Raw genomic sequence first — 24,987 nt, 5'->3', positions numbered from 1 at the left:
TCTTGAGATTACCTATGAGATAGGGTATCTTTGCTTTTTGCAGATATATACAAATCCTATTTATGTCCTGCATTCCCATACAGACAGGAAGGTTCTCTGGGGTGGCTAAACAAGTGGCTTTCACAGCCTGCCTTCCTACTATCCCTCCTTTTTCTTTTTTTCTCTCTCTTTTTTTAATAACCTCCACAGCCAGCATGGAGCCCATTGCCAGGGCTTGAACTCACAACTGTGAGATCAAGACCTAAGCTGAGATCAAGAGTGAGACACTTAACCAACAGAGCCACCCAGGTGCCCCATATCCCCTCTATTTAACACTACTATGGCCAGATGGGGGCCTATCCTGACTCAATCTTGCTTGAGGCATTTACTTATCTACCCACTAAAGGAATTTCTCTCTGAAAGTTAAGGCCACAAGTCCTTCGTGTTTGGAAGTCTTCAGAGCTGCCTTTAAGAGATGTCCTTTAGCAGCCAGGGTGATTTGTTAGATATATGTGCTAAGCTTTCAGTTTATGCTTCTTTTTAATAGGACAAATATCTCATCCCAAATATTTTGTTCCCTCTGTTCCTCTTTGTTCTCTTTGGGCCTCAATGTCTTTTCTGGAACATGAGCATTCTCCATTGGAAATGTTCATTCTGATTCAAATATCTCCAAAGCTGGAACAAGCAGAGCATAAGCCAGGATCCTGATTCTCTTTGTCAACGCAGAAACGATATTCATTCTCAAGGATGTCATTCACAGAGCGTGAACAATTTCTATTCAAAATTTATCTTTTTTATTTTTTAAAGATTTGTATTTATTTATTTGCAAGAGACCATTACAGAGAGGCAGAGACACAGGAAGAGGGAGAAGCAGGATCCCTGTGGGGAGTCTGATGCGGGACTCGATCCTGGGACCCTGGGATCATGATGTGAGCCAAAGGCAGATGCTCAACCACTAAGCCATCCAAGGTATCCCAGTTCAAAATGTAGCTTTAAACGATTTCTGCCTGGCTGCAACTTGATTGTTGATTGTAAACACAAATATAACCAGAGGAACTGAAATCCTGAAACCATTTTCATGGGCATCCAGTGGGCACAATGTGTGTTTGTTAATACTCTCAGGTCTTAGGGATAAAGAACACTTTCAACCATCCCAGTTTGAAAAGCATTGCTCTAACCCCATAACCTTTGGGTGAAAGCCTTCTTTTTCTCCTCCCCTTCAGAATCAAGCTTTTTGAGAGAATTGTTCACACATATTATCTTCTCTTCTTTCTCTGAAGCATTCTGGCTTCAAACCCTGTCACTCCACTAAGACCATTTTTCCGGCAACTCCTTGGGAGCATCACTGTGCAGCTTTTGGACTCTTTACCTTTCTTTGCTTTTCTTTAGTCTTCATGACTCAGTAGAAGGGTCATGAAGCAGCCCTGGCATCTTCATATGTACTCTCCCTGGACCAGTCTTCTGTCAATGACCTGAAGGGAATTGTTGATAAAGACCCTAACTCCCCACCCCTCAAGCAGACAGCTCTCAGGTGCACATGCTATACTGTTGCTAAGATCTCGCCCAACAGATTAAACCTCAACTGTCCATGAGGGTGACTTGTTTGATAATACACCTTTTTGTTTGTTTTCTTCTCTTCCATGTTTCTTCTTGTCACCTCCATGCCACTGTTTCTTGGGATCACCTCCCAAATAGACTACTAGCATTCAAGTCCTTGTTTCGAAATCTGCTTTTGGAAGAACCTCCCAAAAGACACCAAATTTCTTCTGGGAAGTAGTTACTTCTTTGGGACTCTAGAGAGGTGGGGCTGCTAGTCCTTCCATTGGCTGAACACACCCAGTAGGCTGGAAACCTAGATAACACAGTACAAGGGTGGACTCTAAGAGATTAAAGGAGCACAGAGAAGGCTGGGGGATGCATCTGTCAGAAATGGGGTGTAGCAGGGGCGCCTGGGTGGCTCAATTGGCTAAGCATCTGCTTTTGGCTCAGGTCATGATCTGGGATCGAGTCTTGCATTGGGCTCCCTGCTTTGCAGGAAGTCTGCTTCTCCCTTTGCCTCTGCCTGAGGCTGCCCCCCGCTTGTGCTCTCTCTCTCTGTAAAATAAATAAAATCTTAAAAAAGAAAAAGAAAAAGAAATGGGATGTAGCAAATAGAACAGAGTCAGCATAGCACTGTCAGAGGTGACACGCTAGCCTGCCATGCTTCTTTGAAGAATCCCGTGTAGCCATTGGACTATACGGCCCCCTAGGATTTATTAGGCCTACATGTATTTCCTGATTTTCTATAACAGATACACTTTGCTTCTGCAACAAGGAAAAATTAAGAAAATGTATAACAAAAAACAAAACTCATGCTTTTAAATGAAATGAGACTTATTTATAAAAAATACACATTTTGGGGCACCTGGGTGGCTCAGTCAGGTAAGCATCTGCCTTTGGCTCAGGTCATGATTCTGGGACCCTAAGACCAAGCCTCACATTGGGCTCTCTGCTCAGCAGGGAGTCTGCTTCTCCCTCTCCCTCTGCACTACCCCCACCCGGCTCATGCACTTACTCTCTCTCTCAAATAAATAAAAAAATGTTTTTAAAAATACACATTGTAAGTTTGTGACTTAGAAGAGCCTCAAAGTCTAATTTGGTCTTCATTTGGGATCAATCATGATTAACTCATGATACTATAATTAAAATAGCAGTATCTCTATGTAGCAGTTACCGCTGGTCTCAGTTTAGGGCACAGATGGGAAAACAAGCAAAATCCGGTATTGGACTTACACTGCTGAATAGGCTTACTCATAAAAGCCATATATGGTTTACAAAAGTTATGCCTGGAAACAATAACGAAATATAATTTCAAGACTTGCTGGCTTTTAAATGTATTTTATTTAGTTCTTCACGATAGACAAATTTAAGAAATGTCTGGCCATAGAAGGAAAAAGGCCAACAAGAAAAAAACACAATGGATATTTGTTAGAATACATATTGTCAGCCCCTTCTTCTCTCAAAACAGTCATCCTTTCACTCAACAACAACAACAACAAAAAGAATTTGATTCAACTGATATTAGAATTTCTCGCAAAAATCAGGGCAAGATTTTGCTCTTTTGAAAACATGGTTTATTCTTCTATACATGGATGCACATTACACAATACCCAGAGCAGATTTTTCTCCTCCTGTAATTATGTCCCATTAGGACACTGAAGCACAAGGAAAAAAATCAGAGCATTGTTAATATTCAGCCCGATACATTTAATTTTTTTTATTGTGGTACTGAAATTACTGAAATGCTGAATAACTGAAATTACTCTTTAACCCTTTCCAGCTTTACTGTTGATCAGCATTAACCACATTTACAATGTTGTGCAACCATTACCACTATCCAACTCCAGAACATTTTCATCTTTCAAAACTGGAACTCTGTTACCCCCTGAATAATAATTCCTCATTGTCCACTCCCCTGACTCTTAGAAACCTCCATTCTACTTTCTGTTTTTACAAATTTGACTATTCTAGGCATCTCATATAAGTGAAATCATATAATATTTGTTATTTTGTGTTTGGCTTATTTCACTTAGCATAACATCTTCAAGGTTTTTCCATGTGGGAGCATGCATCAGAATCTCATCCCTTTTTAAGGCTGGATACTATTCTATTTTTTATATCTGCCATATCTTATTTCTCCATCGTCTGTTAATGGACACCTGAGTTGTTCCACTTTTTGGTTATTGTGAATAAAGCTGCTATGAACATTGGAATATAAATATCTATTTGAGTCCCTGTGACTTATTTTTTTTAAGATTTTATTTATTTATTTATTTATTTATTTATTTATTTATTTATTTATTTATTTATTTATTTATTTAAGAGAGACAGAGAGCATACGTACAAGTGCATGCTCCTCCTCCTGGAGGAGCAGATGGAGAAGGAGCGGTAAGAATCTTAAACAGAATTCCACGCTGAGCTGGGAGCCCAATGTGGGGCTTGATCCTGCCACCCTGAGATCACAACCTGAGCCAAAACCAAAAGTCGGACGCTTAACCAGCTGAGTCACCCAGGCACCCCTAATTTCATTTTTAATAGAAATTTCATTTCTAACCCAAACAGAATGTGTGATGAATATCTAAACTCTATTGAGAGGTTTTCCTCTTGAGAGGTTAGAGCCCCAAAGAGTTTACAAAGTAATCATATAGATGAAATTTTTTGCGATTTTGAAATACAGAAAGAAAATAGGCATAAGCAAGGCAAGAGGCTGTACGCAAAGGAAATAAAGGTACAGCTTAATGATAGAATATAAATACCAAATGCCACAACCCCTGTAATACATCCTGCATTTCTCTTTTTATAGGTATTTGTCTTGGTTTTCTGGAACTGAACATAAACAGATGAAAACTTGGGAGGCTAGGTTAGAGGGGTCTTAGAATGATAACTTTAGTAAAAAATTTTCAATTTTATACTGATTTAAACTCTTCAAACTTTTTCTGTGTGTTTAAGGAAATTTAATTTTCTTACTTAAAAGAGGACTTTTTTTCCCCCTAAAGCTGTATATTCACAGAGGTGCTATCACTGGCATCTAGGAACTTTAAAAGGGATTCTGTTTTGGCTTCAAAAGCTGTCAGATGTTTTTCACACCATGAGAGGTTTTCTGTAAACACAGCAAGCCCTTCACCCTGTCAGAAGATGAGAGAGGACAAATAAAACAGACAATCAGTTGTGCCTCAGCCCACATAACCCCAAAAGCTGATTCTTATTTTAAAAACCACGCAGACGAGACGGTTAGTAGAGCAAGTCTGTAGCTCAGTAAGCTTTTCCACTCCAAGCCACTGGTATGACTCCTTGTAGCTCCTGGCTCCAGCTGTTGCTAGGTAACCATTTTGAAATGGACACGTAGCAACTGTGAACTGGCATCTTCCTTTTCTGCTCCATCGTTCTTTGAACAGACTTCTAATTCCCAAGTCCAGTAGAACATCAAAGTCCAGGAGGGAGGAGAGAGAGAGAGAGAGAGAGAGATCATAGACTACGACCACCCAACCTTTACATTTTGAAAGGTTACGCTTCTTGACACTTCCCCAAATTCAGTAAGTATGTACTTTTGATACAACAAAAGCCAAAGGTCTACTCTTTGGCCATTGAAATAACCCTTTTTTGTGTGTGAGGATGTTGAGTTAATACATAGTATGCTCCAATCAGTTATTATCATTGCATGCAAGGATCCAATCCTTTTGTGAGCAAGAGTCTACTTTATGCATCCCTTTCATGGGCTGGAATTAGGTGCTCGAGGATCCCACAGAACGTCTTACAAGGGGCTTATATCATGAAAAGTCACGCATTCTCCTTTTTTTTTTTTTTTTTTTTTTGAGGGATCCAGGAAGTGGTAAAGGGGTAAAAGGCAGGGAGGAAGAGGTATGGTAAAATCTTCATTAGTTGGGATTAGAGCTATATGTGATAGGAAATTCAAATTAAGAGTGAGTTAAACAAGGTGGAAATTTCTTTTTCATTCTAATTTCAGCAGGTGTGGACGCTCTATAATCGTAAGAAAAAGACAAGCTACTTCTATCTTCTTGTCATCATCATCCTCAACCCTTGTCTTTCATCTCATGTCCAAGATGGGTGTCCTAACCTGGTAAGGAGTCCTATCCTACCCAGTAGGAAAGAACAAAAGTGAGAAGAGCATGCCCTCCCCTCATTTTTAGGATGCTTATAGAAGGTTTCACATTCCAGTTCCAACCAGAGCACAGTGTGAATGTAGACTTTCTTTTGCCTGTAGTCTGACACACTCCACACATTTCCAAAGTTACTTAGGTTAACACTTTTTCCCCTCACCTCCCACCCAGGGCGTGAGGTTGTTTCACGTAAGTGTGATACAGACATTTCTGTCACATTCTGCATTCCATCCTGGATCCCTCAGCTTCCTAAAGGATTTGTAAATTCGCATACATTAAGGTTCTCTCTTTGTGCTATAAATTCTCCAGGTTTTGTCACATATTTTAAATACTAAGAAAACATACCATTTTGATATTACTTTACCAATTTATATTTAATAATTTAGTATTTTAATAACAATTTAATATAAATGGCAGCAAATGATTTGGGTTGCACGACTCTCCAGTGGCAGAGCTAGGATTTGAACCTAGATGAGCAAATCTTCAAAGCTCCCTTTCCTACAGTGTAATTTTCTTTTTTCCAAAATCTTCTCATGTGATAGGAAAAACTTTAGATATCCCTGTGTAGAGTTGCTTATTCTTTCCCATATATTGGCATAACGGTCCCCAGCTAGCAGGTCAGGTTTGGAAGGTGGGTATGGAAGAGTTTGTTTTTTAGAATTGTAGACTCTCACTGGATGAAAATAGCACATTGGCAACTGATTTGATAACAGATCAACGAAGGGGCACAGATTAGTCAAAGTTGTCAGGGGGGGCCTCACTGATGGTCATTTGGAAAAGCCGTCCCATCATCCACGTTTCTTCCTCCTTATCATATTAATATCTTGGATCAGTCAGCACCCACTTGCAATCTCTGCTACCTTCACTGCCCAACAACCAGTGGATACTTCCATTTATCCATCCTTACCACCTCACTGCCCTGCTGTGTTCTCTCATGGCTCAGTTTACATTGTGCTCAATAGGATTGGTCCCCTTACTTCTGTGAGTGATGGCTGATGGCTGTGGAAGCCCAAAGAAGATGGAGCTGGTGCTGTGGCAACAGAAGGAAATGAGCATCATGTAGAAAGGCTGCAGTCTGAGGAAGGAAACAACTGACTTTGTCATAGAAACTCAGCTAAAATTGAAAACAAGGCCATTGTATTTTTCTCTTTTGTGACCTGTCACTTCAGTGCATTCTATGGTGGAGACCATTAATTGTGTTCCCTTATTTTTTAAAAAGATTTTATTTATTCATGAGAGACACAATGAGAGGCAGAGACATAGGCAGAGGGAGAAGCAGGAGAAGCAGGAGCCCGATGCAGGACTTGATTCCAGCCCCCCGGGATCACAACCTGAGCCGAAGCAGACGCTCCGTCACTGAGCCACCCGGGCATCCCAGTTGTGTTCCCTTATCGATTCTCCCCTTCTTCTTTAGTAACGGAATTGTTGTATGATACCAGGCCCATGACCATCCAGAAAAATGTCTTCCAGACCCCTGGAAAACTAGTTGATAAAGTTACCTCCCAGATCGGCACATGTTAACAGCAATTTGGGTACTGCTATACAGGAACACTGAAACTGAACAATAGAATAAATGGATGGTGGATGGTAGGAGTCCAGTATCTCACTGTTAGGACAAAAGGAGGAGATTAGAATGATGCAAGTGGTAATGGATTGAAGTTGGAGACATCTCTATGAACTCACATTTAGCTGAACATAGATACAAATAGTTACATACAGAAATATTCATGCATATGTGCAAATACCTGATTTAATATATGCACAATATATATATATATATATATATATATATATATATATACACAGATAGTCCTTTTCTCTTTCAGCTGAGAAGCAAAGAGACTTCAATAACAATGAGCATGTCTATCATCCAGATCCTGATTTCTAATACCATTCTCCAATAAAAGGACTAGGGTTCCCCAGAAAAATAGCTGGTTCTAGGCCTGGGACATGAAACATACAAGATGAACCTGAGACATCTTGTAAACGCAGAAATTAAGGAAGTGCTTAAAACACACACACACACACACACACACACACACACAATGAAGGAGCATGTTAAAGGGACAAGGAACCAAGTAAAAGAGCTCTCTCCCCATAGCCAAGCTGGAAAATTTTGAACAAGAAAATAAATAAAGAAGGATTTGGGGGATTATAACTCAAAGTATTATTTTAAAAATCCTTAAATCCATACTGATATAAATAAATGACTGAATTAATAGGAAGTTCAAATAATTTATACAGATACTCTGCCCTCACAGAGATGGACCATAATTTTCTACTCTTTAAGTATAAGCTGTGCATAGTGACTTCCTTCCAAAGGGCACAGGATGAAAAGGGGGAAAATGAGGACAAAGTTACTGTAAATGTACGGCAGAGAAATCTGACAAATACTACCTCAGCCAGGTGAGCTAAGTTAGCATCAACAGTGATAAGTCATGTTGATAATATATGCCCTTGACCTTATGTGATGAAAATGGCATTCTACTTCTGTGGTCTTCCTCTTAAAAATATTTTTTTAATTTATTTATTTATGATAGAGAGAGAGAGAGAGAGAGAGAGAGAGAGAGGCAGAGACATAGGCAGAGGGAGAAGCAGGCTCCATGCACCCAGAGCCCGATATGGGATTCGATCCCGGGTCTCCAGGATCACACCCTGGGCCAAAGGCAGGTGCCAAACCGCTGCACCACCCAGGGATCCCTAACCCCAGTCTTATGAGAAAAATATTAGACAAATCACAATTAAGGGACGTTTTGCAAAACACCTGAGCAGTACTCCTCAAAACTGTCCAGTTCGTTAAACAAAAAAAAGTCTGAGAATCTGTCACAGTCAAGTAGAGCCTGAGAAGATATGATAATTAAATGTAATGTTGTATTTGGGATGGGATCTTGGAACAGCAAAAGGGCATTAGGAAAAAACTAAGGAAATATGAATAAAGCATGACTGTTAGTTAATAATAATGTATCCGTTGATGAATCACTGATACATTATTACATTAATTGTAACAAATATATCATACTAATGTAAGATGCTAATAAAAGGGAAGACTGGGTGTGGGATATATGGAAATTCTACTGTCTATAATTTTTTCTGCAAAATGTAATTTTTCTAGAGCTGCTCTAACAGTAACCGTATTTTAAAACAACGATATATGAAAAGTGCTTTGCATGTTACAAACATTCATTATGTGTGTCTTGACCTGAATGTTGTATTATCAGTACAATTTCCCAAAATGAGGAAAATTTCCCTGCCCTGGAAATTCTGTATAGTGAGCTAGCACTCTGGGAATTTCTCCAAATTCCTGTGGAGTTAGTTCTACTCCCAAGAGGGAGTATAGAACATGCTTTAAGAATGAAAACAAATGGCCCTTTTTTTTGTAATATTCAGAGTCTGGAACAAATATAGGCTTGAACGTTAGAGTAGGGAGTGACATGTGAGCACAGAGCTAATGTTGAAACTGACTCACTTCACAGAAGATAGAGACACAGTGAACTGACTGATTAGTCACACCAGCCTGCTCTAATTGTGATTACAAAAGCCAAACTTTTCATGGGCAACACCCAATGAGCCAGACTAAACAGGAGGAATTAAGAGAGTGTTTAAATAGGAGTGCTGAAGTGATAACACCAGCCTCATTGCTTCAGAGAAACTTCACCAAATGCAAGCCCAACAGCCTGGAGCAAAGTAGGAAAAAACAATTCTTTCAAAGAGCTTGCTTAAGTAATCCAGTGACAGAAAACCCAAGCCCTACAGCCTATGAAGAGAGGGAGGGACTCAGGGGGACAGGGTTCTGGGAGCACCCAACAGGATACCAATGATGAGTCACAGATGGAGGCAAGGTTTCTAGTTCTTGCTCTAACATAGCTGAGTTCATGAGGTTTTATTGTACTGATTTTTATGCCTTTTTTTTTTTTTTTTTTTTTGGTAGACTCCACACTCAGCCTGGAGCCCAACATGGGGCTTGAGCTCATGGCCCTAACATCAAGATCTGAGCTGAGACCAAGAGTTGATTGCTTAACCCACTGACCTGCCCAGGCACCCCTCTTGCTGATTTTTAAAAAGGCATTTCTTTTTCAGTAATTCTTTCCTCATTTGTTCCTATTTGTCTATGTCACCGTTGTTATCATTCACAGCTAAGCAAGCAAACCGAAGAAGTTCCAAGTGTGAAAACTTGGTAGAAAACAAATGAAAACAATATATGGATCTGACTCTGCCTAATGGTTCTGTTGTGTGGGATCTGAATTGGTTAATGTAAACTAGTGGGTGACAGAAGGGTTCTATTTTCCTTTAAGCTGTAGGTATTAGGATTGGTAGAACTTTCAGGCAGGCATGAAAAACTAAATTCACTATCCTTGCAAATGAGAGGAATTGATGATGAAGGTATAATGTCTCCCAAATAAATGTGGACACACTTTAAGTGCATTTGTTTATTGCTAAGAATTATTTTGAAGGCACTTTATAACATACAAATGGCCTTTGGTCCTGGATGGCTCATGTAGTGTGTCAGCATTTAGATGAACAGTAATTGTATCTCACATTTGTATACCTTGCTACATTTTCAGGAGTTTCATACACTTTATTCCAGTTGTTGGGATCCATCTTGACATCCTTTTCATTTTAGCCCAATTTAACTTAAATCATAGATAGTTGGGTCACCTGGGTGGCGGAATCAGTTAAGGAACCAACTCTTGGTTTCAGCTCAGGTCATGATCTCGGGGTCATGTGATTGAGCCCTGAGTGGGGCTCCACGCTCAGCATGGAGTCTGCTTGAAATACTCTTCCTCTCTCTCTGCCCCTCCCCGTCATGTTCACTCTTTAAAAAAAAAAAATGTTAGGTAGTAAAACCAGATTCTTCCAAGAAATAGCCTCAGGGTGAAGAATATAATAAGATACTAAACATACTAATAGTTTAAAAGATCTGGAATTACAGAGAAATCTAGAAATTTTGCTTCTTTCCTGGATTTCATTCTTGGATCATGTCAGGAAACCCCCAAAAGTCTCCATCTTGGCTACACTTCAGAATCCAGGTATCAGTATTTGTAAATATTTCAGGTGATTTCAAAATGCAAATTTGGGAACCACTGTCCCTATTTAAAAAGGGACTTCTTGGGGTGCCTGGGTGGCTCAGTCAGTTAAGCATCTGCCTGTAGCTCAGGTCATGATCCTGGGGTCCTGGGATGGAGGCCCACAGTGGGGTCCCTGATCAGCGGGGAGCCTGCTTCTGTCTCTCCCCCTGCCCCTCCCCCTGCTCATGCATGCTCTTTCTCTTTCTCTCTCAAATAAATAAATAAAAACTTTAAAGAAAAAAGGGACTTCTCAGTAAAAAAGTTGTGTGATCCTTCTGACATACTGAATTTTGGGGTCAAATCATCTGTAGCAACATTTGAGGAATCGAAAGTAAAATTAGACTTGAGAAAATCTTTTACAGATACAACATAAAAGGTTTCCCTCATGTTTCCAATAGATTTGGAGTTGTAGAATTCATTTAAAATTAAATGGGAGACAAGAATAATGAAATGAATTGGTAAAATACTTACAAACCATGTATTTCTGCTAAGACAGCAACTTTCTTTGCAAATTACTGGATATGGATTAAGGAACAAGTTCTTGAAAGAACATTTACAGTAACTGAGTCATGTACTGTCACAACAAATCAGTTTCTTACCTGAGAGACTTTCAAATTCGGGAATAGTAAATGCTTTTAAATGAATTATAACACACAATCTGTAGTTAAATGACTTTGGGAGTCAGTTGTTCAAGACTAAATACCTGGGGCGCCTGGGTGGCTCGGTAGGTTGGGCATCTGCCTTCAGCTCAGGTTGTAATCTCAGGACCCTGGAATCCAGTCCCGCATGGGGCTCCCTGCTCAGCAGGGAGTCTGCTTCTCCCTTGTGATCTCTCTCTTTCTCAAATAAATAAATCTTTTAAAAAAAAGACTATCCAAAATACTCTAAATCTATCTAGCTCTAATAATGACTCATGCATTGATCTTTAGGGATTTAGTTTTTTCCTGCTTTAGTTTTCCCGTCTGTAAAATGGAGTATTCACATATATTTCATAGAGGAATTGAAAGAATTAACTTTCTATAATGCACATGGAAAATGAAAAATAGGTGTAACTCAATTCCATGAAAGTTCCTAGAAGGTTGCTGAAGATATGACTGAAGTTCATTGTTCTAGCTAGAAGTTAGTCTCCTTAACCATATGTTCATTTTCAACGTTTTGTCCATTCATTGATTCAACAAATAGTAAGAATTGTGACCTAGCGTGTGTCACAGCCTAGTGGTAAAAAAATAAATCCCTGTCCTCATGAAATTATAGTCTTGCATGAGAAAGAGATAACAAACACAGAAACAAACATATACCAGGTAGTGATAAATGCTTAGGGAAGGGATAGGAGGAGATAGGAGACAGAGAGTTAAGCAGAGTGGTAGTGGGGATCCAATTTAATAAGGGTGGTTATAGAGGTCTGTAGAAAGGATTACAAGAAAAAGAGCGGAAGTTGTTCATGCAAACATCTTAGGAGATTTCTTTTCTTTCATTTCTTTTTTTTTTTTTTTAGGAGAGATTTCTAAACAGAAGGAACGATAAAATGAAATGTACTTGGATATTCAAGAATAATACAAAGGCTATTGTATCTAGGTCAGAGTGAGTGAGAGGAGGGTTATTTTTTTAAAAAATTTTATTAAATATTTTATTTATTTATTTGAGAGAGAGAGAGAGAGAGAGAGAGAGAGAAAGAGAGAGAGAGAGAGAGAGAGAGAGAGTGCAGGAGAGTACAAGCCAGAGGGAGGGGCAAAGGGAGAGGGAGAAGCCGACTTCCCACCAAGCAAGGAGCCAGAGGCAGAAGCTTAAGCTTTATGACTGAGCCACCCAGGTGCCCCTAGAGGAGAGTTATTTTAAATTAATGCTAACCCATGCATCCTAAGAGTCAAAGTAATATACCTAGATTTCTGTTCCAAATAGATGGTGATGATTTATAGGCCAGCACAGGAATGCCAGAAAGGGAGCATTGGACATCCTTTTCTTAGTCATATATTTATTAGTATTCATTATATTCTAGATTTTAAAAATCTGCAAATGTTGTTCTCTGGAAATATATAGTTTAGTTTACTTTATATTTAGTTTAATTAGTTTAAGTCTACCCTCAGTTTGAGCAAACTCAACTATATCAGTATTAAGTTTGTTAGTGTTTTTTTTTTTTTAAGATTTTATTTATTTATTCATGAGAGACACAGAGAGAGAGAGAGAGAGGCAGAAACACAGGCAGAGGGAGAAGCAGGCTCCATGCAGCTTGATGTGGGACTGGATCCCGGGTCTCCAGGATCACGCCCTGGGCTGAAGGCAGTGCTAAACCACTGAGCCACCCAGGGATCCCCTGTGTTAGTGTTTAGGCAGATTCTATGGTGATGCTACATCATTTTTTTTTTAAACCTAGCAAAGTTACAAAGAAAAATGTGACTCCTAAAAAGTAATGACACTGGAATGAGGGCTCCAAAGGAATAATTTGTATTTTCTCTATGCTCTCAAACAAGTCACTACATTTATTGATTAAGCTGAAGTTTCATTCAAAAGAACACAATGAATTCTTTCTAGATGCTTATATCTTACAGACTGCAGTACTGAAAAAGGAAAACATACTAAGATATTTACAATCAAAATAGGAAGAAAAGTTTTAAAAAATATTAAATATTTCAGGCAAATGAAACAGTACAGAAAATAATATAAATATAATGGAGACACCTGGGTGGCTCAGCAGTTGAGCAACTGCCTTTGGCCCAGGTTGTGATCCCGGGGTCCTGGGATGGAGTCCTTCCTGGATCTCCCCACAGGGAGCCTGCTTCTCCCTCTTCTTATGTCTCCGCCTCTCTTTCTGTGTCTCATGAATATATAAACAAAATCTTTAAATAATAATAATATAATGGATACTGCATTTTGGTAAAAAATTTAATCTATATCTTTATTTCATGTAACAGCAATATATGCTTATAGCTCTGTTCTTTTTTTCCCTTTCTTTTTAAATTTAATTAACACATGGCCAAAATTGTTTCATCAATGCCCGAATGACAGGTGTCATACCATTTTATCTGTAAATATTTTATTATGTCTCTCTCTTTTTTAAAGATTGTATTTATTTATTCATGAGAAACACACAGGGAGAGAGGCAGAGACACAGGCAGAGGGAGAAGCAGGCTCCACGCAGGGAGCCCGATGCGGGACTGGATCCCAGGACTCTGGGATCATGACCTGAGCCGAAGGCAGATGCTCAACCACTGAGCCACCCAGGTGTCCCTATATTTTTTTGAAAAAAGATTTTATTTATTTATTCATGAGACACACACACACACAGAGAGAGAGAGAGAGAGAGAGAGAGAGAGAGAGGGAGAGAGGCAGAGACACGGCAGAGGGAGAAGCAGGCTCCATGTAGGAAGCCCGTACTATGTCTCTTTAAAGATAGTCTGACAATACAAAGTTAACTATTTTGAAAATAAAAACAAACTGCTCTCCACAGTTTGTGCAGCCAGGCTGTTTTGTTTAGTGGATATGGTATCTGTCATGTGATGAGACAGCTTTGCAGAGAGCAAGGCTGGCTCTGTATGCCCAGTTTGGCTGGTTGGGAAAGAGAACTGTGCTCTGGCATGTTGATTCAGCACCCCTGGCAAAGACACTGCCTGTGTTTGTTCTAGGAGAGAATTTCCCAATACACCTGCAAATTGGCTTGTAGGGCAACAATATGCCATGCGCCTGCATCATCATAAGTCACTTCCAGTGTGGTCTCTTGAAAGAATAGGTAATGTCAGGTAGACCAGTGTGACTAGGTATTTTGCATTATTGATGTCAAGCAGGAAATGAAAAAATCTGAATTCATTAAAGTTAACTATATATTGATGGGCTTAAGGTCTTGCAATTACAGTTTTATGACTTCTCCCAACTTTTTTCTAACCTATTCTTTAAAAATATTATATTACGGTTAACACCAGGATTATATAGAAATGATACTACATAAAATTGCTCTTAACATATTACTTTTAATATTTATTATTTTAGTTCAAATAGATTAGCTAAATTAGCAAATTGTGTCCAATTTCACATAATTGTAAATTGTCCATCATTGATGTGAAATATAATTGGTTAACTATAGCATGTTGTAGCTCTGAGTACATAAACTTCTCCCATAGCAAAGCTCCAGGTAAATGAGAGAGGAAATAATAGTATTCACTTCACAATCCAATATTACAGTTGGAAGACATAATAATATTCACCAATTTGAAGTGTGAATAAACAGAATGTGGTATAAAATAGAATTCTCCAATGATTAGTTCTCCAATACCATTAAATAAAAGTGCTAACCAAAATATGCATTAATGGAGAATCGTAGAATATTAATGTTGAATGGAATTTAAAGATTACACTACTCAAGGGGCCATAATCACTTTGGATTCATGGATTGAGAATCTGAAAAATCTTCTCCCTTAAAAATGCATATGATTTTGCTCATAATTTCATATGTTCATAGACCATCTGACACCCCACTTAAGCATCTGAGTAATTCAACTTTCTCCTTTTATGGTTAATGGCAGTGATTGTGGCTGTGTGGTCCACCCACAACTACAGAGTGAGGTAGGGTAGAGAGTTCACTCTAGTTACAAAGTGATTTTTGCTATTACTTGGTTATAAAATGTCTAAGCAAGAGTCCATCTAAACTTAAACAATTGGTATGAGAGGCCCCATTGGCCTAAACGTCCTGACCTAGCCCCTGATAGTGCTTCAAATTCTCACATGTGATGTCTTCAGGTGGCATATTTGCATTACTGTGGACAAGCTGTTAAGCACTGTCCTCTCTTCAAATGCTGGCTGGAGGCAAACCAGGGTCTGATATAGGTCACTAGCCCAGACTTTTTCTCTCATGCTGAAATCATGCTTTGAGACTCTCGGCCTCCTTATCTGCTGTTGCCTTTGCATCTTTATGCATTTGTCTACTTCTTTGTAGACCAAGGAGGAGGAACTAGAAAAATATGGTGTCAGAAAAGGAGGGGTGGAGGAGAAAACTCTCTTTACCAGGATTAAAGCTAAGCAAAAGCAGCATTTTCAGAGCTTCATGTGCTTCAAATGTTTCCTGTAGCTGGACGTGAGGGTTCTGTACTACGTGTTTTTTTTTTTTATTTTTTTATTTATGATAGTCACAGAGAGAGAGAGAGAGAGAGAGAGAGAGAGAGAGAGAGGCAGAGACACAGGCAGAGGGAGAAGCAGGCTCCATGCACCGGGAGCCCGACGTGGGATTCGATCCCGGGTCTCCAGGATCGCGCCCTGGGCCAAAGGCAGGCGCCAAACCGCTGCGCCACCCAGGGATCCCCTGTACTACGTGTTTTGTATTGTGATACCAGGCAACCATACTCTTGATATTGTTGAAAGGTATTTAAAAATGCCCCGTTTTAAGAGTCTTATGCAATTAACTTGGAGAAACTGCACATGTTGGATAATGGGTACGTTAAGGCCAAGAAGGAAGCTTAGATTCCAGGTCAGGGAGGGATTTCCTCGTGAACATATTTGCTCTCAAATCACAAATTGAAATATAGAAATAAAACATTAAACACAACAAGTGTTCTGATGGCTTGAACAAAATCCATATACGTTTTTGTATGACTTTCTTTTATTTTTATATTTTTTAAAGATGTTATTTATTTATTTGAGAGAGAGAACATGAACTGGCAGGGAGGAAGGAAGTGCAGAGGGAGAGGGACAAACAGACTCCCCACTACTCACCACTGAACAGGGAGCCTGCCAGGCTAATTCCAGGACCCTGAGATCATGACCTGAGCCAAAGTCAGAGGCTTAAGTGATTGAGCCACCCAGATGCCCTTACTTGGCTTTCTTTTAAAATATAACTCAATCTAATGCTAAAGATAATACATATTATAGAAAATTTGGAAAACAGAAAAAGGAAGAAAATAAAATTGTAATTCCAGTAGGCAGAGGTAACAGCTACTGACAATTTGATGCATATATTTTCAGGCTTTTCTCTATTGTGTATTTTTACACACACATGTACATATACATATAGGTATGTACGTATCTGGTTACATCAAAGTCAGGCCTTTTTTTTTAAAAGATTTTATATATTTATTCATGAAAGACACACACACACACACACACACACACAGAGAGAGAGAGAGAGAGAGAGAGAGGCAGAGACACAGGCAGAGGGAGAAGCAGGCTCCATGCAGGGAGCCTGACATGGGACTCGATCCTGGGTCTCCAGGATCACTCCCTGTGCTGAAGGCAGCATTAAACTGCTGAGCCACCAGGGCTGCCCCAGGCCATGTTTTATATGATGAATTATATCTTGATACATTCAACAAATATAATTGGATAGGTATTTTTAAAGTTATTATTACATTTTCTTGGAAAACAATTTCTTATTTATTTATTTAGAGAACCTGTGGGGGGGGGGATGGAGCAGAGGGCAAGGGAGAGAGAATCTTAAGTAGGTTCCATGCCCAGGGCGATCCCATCACAGGTCTTGATCTCAAGACCCTGAGGTCATGACCTGAGCCAAAATCAAGAATCAGATGCTTAACCAACTGAGCCACCCAAGCACCCCCTGGAAAACAATTTCTAATGGCTACATATATTCTATCATATGGGCATGCCAACATTTACATAATCATTTATTTTATTATTGGAAGTCCAGGTTGCTATTACTGGAAGTCCAGAGTGTTTTCAATTTTCTTCATTGAATATTGTTATACAAAGATCTTTGGGAGCCTCTCTATTTCTTTAGGACAATTCTCAGGAGCAGATTATTTCTTTAGGATTTTGCTGCATGTTATTAAATACCCTAAACAAAATTGTACGAATACTCCTAGCTGTAATTCAATCTCAGAGTGCTCTTTTTCCTTATTCTTCTATTTATATTGCTAATTTTTTTCTTCATTTTCTTTTTATTGTATTTGTATGAGATGACAGATATAAATGATTACCGTGGTAATGATTTTATAATATACATAAGTCAAACCATGATGCTTATACAGTGATGTATGTAAATTACACCTCAAAAAATTGTAAGAAAATAAAGTTTAGTATACATACATAAAAAATCTATGGCAATTTGATAGGCTAAATATGGTCTTCTATTTTAATTTTCATTACTTTAATTACAATCAAAATTAAACCACTTTTCCATATGTATGTTTGTATTCTTATAAGCTGTTTTCTTTGCACTTTTTATTATGATAGTCATCATTTGCAAAATGATTTGTAGAAATTCTTTATATATCTTGAATATTAACCCTATGTTACATGTTTTGAAAATGTTTCCTGTTTTTCATTTTCTTTAGCTTATGGTGGCACTTTTTCCCTCTAATGTATTGCAAAATGGTGCCCGTATCTCCAGATTTACTTGAGCTGGACTATTTTACAGTGGGGGCAGCCCTCATGGTGTTTATCTGATAGGATGAATGAAGGGGACACATACGGAGGGTTTGAAGAGTTAAAGCTGAAGTTTTAGAAGTCCTCAGCACCTCTTTTTTCTCATCGAATTTCCATTCTAATTGCTGAGATTATACATTTTCTCGATGAACCCAGCACTTTCATTTTCCAAAGCAGTCATAACACAGAATCTGGTTGTATTGATCCATACTTCATCTTTGTAAATGCTGTTTAGGCTGACTTTGAGCAGTCTGAGATGGCTGGCTACAGTCAGAAGCCTGCTGGTTCATGATTATATTCTTACTCTGCTTTTCTCCAAGCAGTCTTGGCCCAAAGCCTATCTCCTCTTGCTCTCCTTGCACTTCCTTGAAAGGCTGCAAGAACTGAACACGCTTTAACATATTCTCCTTTGTTTCCAGGACTATTCACTTCTCACCCCATCTGCTTTGACATGACTGTTTTCTTCAATGGTTTGTAACTTGCAAACTCACTTTCAGATACGAACGTCTATGCTAAGATTCCACTGGTTTCAAAGACAAACCAATTCAAGGTGTTCTGGCAAAAGCAAAGGATTTATTCCAAGTCTTTAGGGCAAGGAATGTAGCTAAGACTCATGAATATCAGACAAGAAACTAAAATTTTGCTGGAAATTCAAGAAATTTTGTTCTCTTTTATATCTGCTATCATTCCATGTCTGCCTTTTTCTTTCTTGGTGGACTGGCTTTGTCCTCCTCCCGGGTCCCTCTGATTGTCTAGGCATAGCATGCTCATGGTTTCCAGTTTCCCATTTGGGCCCATAAAAAAGACTCTCATCCTTACTTTCAGTCCCAAAGGGTAACAGAATATGCTGCCCCAGAATATGCCACTTGAGTACAAGTGGATTATTTTGAGCTGAAGGCAACTGAGAAGCAGATATGAGAAAAGCTGTATCTTCTCCCATTTACCTGAAAGCAGCACATACATAAATTTACAAAAGTATCCCTTTCTACCAGGCAGGATAAAGCTTAGTCCCTGGGGACAACTTCAGACTCTCATCAATAGAGATGGTGCTGATTTAAATGTGCCCATCAATCCTGCTGCCCCTCACTGGCCTTCCCCCACATCTTCCCTTGTTTTTAGCTGAGGATACTACATAAGCTATAGTTCTAAATCACCCTTTTGAATTACTCCTTTTTTTTAAATGATTTTATTTTTTATTTATTTATGAGAGACACAGAAAGAGAGAGAGGCGAGACATAAGCAGAGGGAGAAGCAGGCTGCCTGTGGGGAGCCCGATGTGGGACTCATCCCAGGACCCTGGGATCACCCCCTGAGCCAAAGGCAGATGCTTAACCACTGAGCCACCCAGGCATCCCTGAATTACTCATTTTCCCTCCTGGGTATCTCCCATTTTTACATGAGGTATACATGTTAATAAACTTGCATTAGTCTTTCTCTTGTCAATCTATTATTACAGAGACCTCAGCCAAAAACTCAGAAGGTTACAGGGAAAATTAGTTCTCTGCCCTTACAAACTTAAACTCCCAGGACAAAACTCTTACAGTTTTTCCAGTTCATCTTGAGGCATATTTTTATTTGAGTTGTACATCATGTTAAATTGTTTTTAAAAGGCTTATTTTAAAAAGCCAATGTAAAAAAAATACATTTCATCTTCTGTGCTAGAACAAAACCCAAACTCTTAATACATAAACTTTATATTCTTGGTTTTGAGAATGTAAATTACATGTCAATATAATTGTACTCGAGAACCACAAAGACCATGGAACAGTATTATCTTACAGAGGAAGGGAAAAGCTTCCTCAAATTGTTCTGTAACATCTGAAGAGCCAGGGCAGTTTGGGAACAAAGGAATGAAACTTAGCAGTCCACTAGACTTCCCTCAAATCTGCTCTGAACATTTTGAAAAGGGCACTAGCTTTTTAACGTATCAGAGGACCACACTTTTGAAGACTATTTAAATCTACAGTAGATGACACTTTATTTTTCCACCTTGATGAAGACAAGAGGGACAGAAGCCTTCTTGAGATCTCTTGTATTCAGGAACCCTGCACAAAGCCTTATGGAAGTATTTGTTGGGTGAATAACGAAGCCATGACCAACTCGCTTGTATTTCAACATGCCAGAGTTCCTTATATTTACATGGCATTATTCCAAGACATTGCACTGTTTCATAGGATACGGTAGGGTAGGTAGGGAATCAGGTTTTACTGTTCCGTATTACGGAAGAGGAAACAGAAAGTCCTTTTTGCTACAGGAGTAATAAAATATCAGGAAGAACATAAATGGTAACTTTGGCTTCCCTGTTTTTTTTTTTTTAATAAATACGTTGTTTTATTATAATAACCTAAACTAGAGTTCTTTGGGAAGACTTTGCAGTTCTGATGGTATGCTGTGCTTTATGATATGGGTTCTGTGTCATTGTAGATGTCACTGGAGACGATTTATTTTAGAAATACAACGTTTCACAAGGAGGATGCAATATTCCCGTGTCGTTTATTTATAAGCTACCAGTTAACTAAATTTGCTTTTAAAAATGAAAAATATTTTTCAAAACTATGCAGAGGCCATGTCTTAAACCATTTGTCTCACTGTCGCCAAATCCCATGAACAAACTTACCGCATTTCAGACTAGTAACTAAAAGTCTACTGCCAGGGCTGCATGCAACACTCTTGGAGGGAAGGCCAGGAAGCTGAAACCATCTGATTGTCACTCACCATGCCATGGAGCTGCTAGGTCTGCTGGAATGGTGCCTTGCTCTATCCCACAAGGGCGCCCACAGGCACTTTCCAAAAAAGATGCACCATATAGTGGCTTCCTGTTCATGGCTTACCTTCAGCATTAGGCAGAAAAGGAATGGGGGACATCCTCTCATGCCCCCTCTTCCCTCCTCCCGGACATGCTTCATCTCAAAGTGCCAGGTGCGCTACAGTTAGCACCATTTGTCATGACTATTCTACAGGTGTTTTTCATTTGTCTTTTTCTGGAATGATTTTCTTTCTTTTTTCTCTGAAAGAAGATGATTGCAACAGGATTGGGACTGAGAATGATGGAGGGTGGGGTGAGGGTTTCAGGGGCTCTGCTACTTACAGAACCAGAGGACAAGTTCCAGAATTCTAGGTGACATTGTGGCCAGTCCTTTGGCCTTCAGTGAAATAGTCTGGATCCTGCAGAATATCTTCAGCTGAAAGCACTTCCAATGGATGCTAAAAATACATTGCAGTTTATTTTCCTCTAGGAGCATATGTGTTCCCGCCTGACCTGGAAACACAAAGAGATCCAATGTTAAATTGAATACTGCCCATTCCAAGATAAATTTGTTTTATGTAGCACAGGGGAAGGAAAAAACAACAGACATATTGGTATAATTTTGCCTTTGCTCTCTGGGGGAGTCAGTGTCTTGAACACATTTTTTATGCTCTGTTGGTAGTTAAGTGACCACTCAGACTTCTTAGCCAATGCTGATATAAACTGGCTTGCATTCAAATACAGACAGTGAGTCCAAAGATGGGTAAGGGAAATTGAAGGCTTTTTGTGGTTGTTGTTGTTTGTTTTACCTAAACAAAAGACAAAAGATGCCAGATTCTTTGTACATCTTAATCTTAGCTTAATAATTTGGTTTTCTACCTCCCCCCCCCTTTTTTTTTCTTTGTTTAATGCTCTTTCCAAAAGATAGAATCTGAAATGCTTTCTAATTGAAGTATAGGTTTTATGGACACTTGTATTAAATCCTTTCTCTCCAAATAGACAAACAAATCAAACACAACTTATCTACAAATGGCAGAGAAATTCCGTTTCCTGCTGTGACATTTAACAACAGATGTTAAACCCATTCCTTGTAGTTTGGAGATTCTGTTTGTTTAGAGCTTTCGGCTGCCCAGTATGACATTCTTCAATAAGTAAGAGCAAAGTTCAATTTTTCCAGCTGGTACAACTTCTCTATAGCTTAAAACACCCAGTCTGCCGACAGTGAATAAGACCCATTCCTCTCCTCAAAGAAATAGCACGGTGATTAAAACATGAGCTTTGGACTCTGCTGTCTTTGGAGTCTGGATTACACCCCTCAATAGTTCTATCTTCATTTTTCTCCATCTGTAAAATGAAGAGAAAAATGGAACCCGTTATTCAAGGCTACTGTGAAGATCAAATGAAAGCCTGCATGCGAAGCTTACAACGCAGTGCTTCAGCACACACTTTAACACACCTTAGCTACTGTTATGGGTGATTGTTCTTTGATATCTTGGTTAGTCATGCCCAGTACCAAAGAGATGACATGACTTTCAAGATCTTCTGTGGCTAAACTGTCCTAGTCAGTTCTTAAGGCTTTATTTGTAATCCACTTCCTTGGGACAAGCCTAAAATCTTCTTTACCTCTTTCTGTTTTTCCCTTTATTTCCTCCACTTCTATCTCCAACAAAACCAAGCCAAGAAGGGTATGCATTGATTAAAATCACAGAGGCGAGATCTTCCTTTACTTACCTTTTATACAGGTACAGGGAAGTATTTTTGCTGTTATTGGTTTTTTATTTTTATTTTATTTTTTTTAAAGATTTATTTATTCATGAGAGACACACACACACAGAGAGAGGCAGAGACACAGGCAGAGGGAGAAGCAGGTCCCATGCAGGGAGCCCAACGTGGGACTCGATCCTGGGACTCCAGGATCACACCCTGGGCTGAAGGCAGGCGCTAAACCGCTGAGCCACCCAGGGACCCCCCTGTTATTGGTTTTTTAAAGCAAAATATTAGCTGGATCTAAAATTATAAGAATGGAGAATGTGGGAAACCCTTCCCACTTTTCATGATAAAGGCAGCATATACTGGCCTCTCCAGACTTCAAGACAAGAACTAAGCAAATGCTGTAGCCCACCTCTCTTGGTCTCATTTGCACGGAAGGCTTTTTTAAGGGAGAGAAACATTTCCTTTCAAGACTAGACAGGTAGTTTCCATACTCCAAAGTCTGTTAGAACCTCAAGCTCATGACTATCCTCTTTGATGAGTTAGTAAGCATTTACTAAGTCAATGAAATCAGAACAATTTTGAAAGTCTAAAGCAGCTGAAGCAAGTAAAATGCTGCATTTCTGGGAAGCAGTGTTTTCTGAATTCCTGAAAGGTAAAGAGAGAGCCAGAAAAGGGGTTCTTTTGAAAGACCAAGTAGGTTAACTAATTGTGCTCGTTTCCTAGGATTGCCCTGGTTTTAGGTGCAGAATGTCTCCTATCCTGGGAAACCCCTCAGTCTTGGGCACATTGGGACATTTGGCTACCCTAGAATAAAGACTTGATTATGCTGTGGTTGATAAAATTAAAAGTCACTGGAAAAGGAAACTGACATGATTTTCCAAATTAAGCATTTTTAATATAAACAGAATAATATACATATAAACAGGAAGAGCACAGTAACTAAATATTTTTATAAGAAGCTATCCGTATCTCAGCAAGTCCTGGCAGGTTTGTCCATGGAGTTGTCTTAGTGGCTCATTTCATAGCACTCATTCTAGTTGCAAATTAGATTTCCACAAGGAAATAGACTTTATAAGGTTCTTTGTGAAAACCCAAAACTTGGGGCACCTGGGTGGCTCAGTCAGTTGGGCATCTGCCTTTGGCTGGGCTCACGATCCCAGGGTCCTGGAATGGAGCCCAGTATAGGGCTCCCTGCTCAGTGGGGAGCCTGCTTCTCGCTCTCCTTCTGCCCTCTGCCTGCCACTCCACCTGCCTATGCTGTTTCTCTCTGTGTGTCAAATAAATAAATAGCATCTTTAAAAATAAATAATCTTTTTTTTTAAAAAAAGGAAAAAAGAAAACTCAAAACTTATTGTGACACCAAATATCCTATGGGCCAAGGAGGGAGAAAGTTTTCAAAGGGAGTTGCTTACCATTTTTCACAATGGAAGGAAAAAGGGTGAGTTCACCTTTAGGGAGCAGGGCTGCTGGCACAGTGAGGATGGAAGCCAGATTACTGAGCCCAAGGAGGGAACCAGTGGAGAGGAGCCTGACCGCTGACTCCAGACTGCTTACATAAGATATGTAGCAGGGAAAAGATAGAAAGCAATGAGACAATAGCTAGGGGGTTAGTTATCAAGGTCAAGAGAAAAATCTATCAATATGGAAGAAAGTTGAACATGTTGAAGACAGAGTGAAAGAAACCAGAGCTTCCTTGGAGCTCGCTGCTAGGCTTAGCAGGGAGTAAGAGCAGAGTACCACTGTCACCAGGGCCATTTGGACAGACCTTGACAAACTTTTAAGTCGGAGACTCTTGGGATGCCTGGGTGGCTCAGCCGTTGAGCATCTGCCTTTGGCACAGGGTGTGATCCCAGTTCTGGGGATCGAGTCTGGCATCAGGTTCCTGCAGGGAGCCTGCTTCTCCCTCTGCCTGGGTCTCTGCCTCTCTCTCTCTGTCTCTCATGAATAAATAAATAAAATCTTTTAAAAAAATAAGTAGAAGGCTCTTGTTGCTTGAGTGCCCAGGATCCTCTCCTCTAGCCAGCCATATCTTTAAGGCCTTGCTTAAGACCCAGCCTCCTCAAGTATGCTCTCCCATTACTTGAAATGACTGGTACCTAAGCAGTCAGCACTGGGAGGAACCCATCTGCATGGAATGTTATTACAATCATGGTAGCAGTGAAAATGAAAACAATCTCAGACTAAGAAAAATAGGGTCAATTAAAAGATTTGCAAAGTTTATAGATTAGGTCCATAGCATTAGATAAATAAATGAAAGGCAAGACATTTTTTAATAATCAGAATCTCTCTTCTCCAAACTGAGATGATTGCTTTTTGCTTTTAGGAAAACCCTAATGTGCAGGGACACCCCTAACTTTTGCAGTGCATGGGGCAAGAGAATAAACAGAGGTCCATATAACATATGCCTAAATATCTAAACATGCTACATTAGGCTAAAAAGCTTGTCCCCTCTCATCCTAACAGT

At 39.4% G+C, this 24,987-nt stretch overlaps 1 long non-coding RNA gene across 1 annotated transcript; it reads right to left on the bottom strand.

Moving 5' to 3' along the window:
* Positions 1-2,593: 2,593 nt before the first annotated feature.
* Positions 2,594-22,151, bottom strand: LOC129516168 (uncharacterized). Its single transcript, XR_008665706.1, has 3 exons — positions 21,153-22,151; positions 20,896-21,071; positions 2,594-4,917 (listed from the first exon to the last, which is right to left on the bottom strand). It is a non-coding gene; the product is annotated as an uncharacterized LOC129516168 (long non-coding RNA).
* Between the last annotated feature and the right edge of the window lie 2,836 nt (positions 22,152-24,987).

This window comes from Nyctereutes procyonoides, unplaced genomic scaffold (genome assembly GCF_905146905.1).
Source record: "Nyctereutes procyonoides isolate TBG_1078 unplaced genomic scaffold, NYPRO_anot_genome, whole genome shotgun sequence".
In the NCBI taxonomy this organism is placed as follows: domain Eukaryota; kingdom Metazoa; phylum Chordata; class Mammalia; order Carnivora; family Canidae; genus Nyctereutes; species Nyctereutes procyonoides.
The sequence above is the reverse complement of the archived record's forward strand: the minus strand, read 5'-3'. Positions and strand labels throughout refer to the sequence as shown.